An 855-nucleotide genomic window follows, 5' to 3' on the forward strand; every position below is an offset into this window, starting at 1 on the left:
GGATTAAGTTAGCTGCTGTTGGCTGTGCTCTTCCTTCGGTGTTCGACCTCCCTGTACCACACCTAATCTAGCCCCGGCTCCTTCCGTCCCCTTCCTTCTTCCCTCTATCCCGTTTCCTCCTGTCCTCTGCTTCTTGTTGTCCGCATCTCTGCCACCAGACCTCTGCCCCCTGTCCGCCCGGTGTCAACGGGTTTTACAACACTGCTTACCGGCTTCATGCTTGATTCCAGGGCGGGGAACAGCCAAGCCCATTATCTGGGCCCCGTTCTGTTTGGTGGAGCTGTTGTGCCGCTTCTCTGACTTTGCACAGGGGACCTGAGTGCCGCTAGGAGTTAGGGGCAGGGTGGTATTCCGGCTGAAACCAATTTTCGCAGACACATTCCTATTTTATGTTCTATTTTTATTCCCCAGCTGATGCTTCCTGTCTAGCCCTGCCTAGGTCACCCTTGAGTTCATATCCAAAGACCTCACTATATCTTTTTTTTTTTTTTTTTTAAGATTTTATTTATTTGACAGAGAACACAAGTAGGCAGAGAGGCAGGCAGAGAGAGAGAGGGAGAAGCAGGCTCCCCGCTGAGCAAGGAGCCGGATGTGGGTCTCCATCCCAGGACCCTGAGATCATGACCTGAGCCAAAAGCAGAGGCTTAACCGACTGAGCCACCCAGGCGCCCCAACACAGTATCTTATTTCTATAGGTGGAAACACCCTGGAAATCTTCGGGCTGGAGGCTAGAATTCTGGGCTCCTTCCCTGCTACCTGGCTGCTGGCCCCCAGAAGGGACAGCAGGAACGGCTGCAAGATTGTCCCCAGTCTCGATGCGAGGAGGGAGTGGTGGGGTCCTGTCTGGCTCAAGGC

This window comes from Mustela nivalis (genome assembly GCF_964662115.1).
Source record: "Mustela nivalis genome assembly, chromosome: 9".
Lineage (NCBI taxonomy): Eukaryota > Metazoa > Chordata > Mammalia > Carnivora > Mustelidae > Mustela > Mustela nivalis.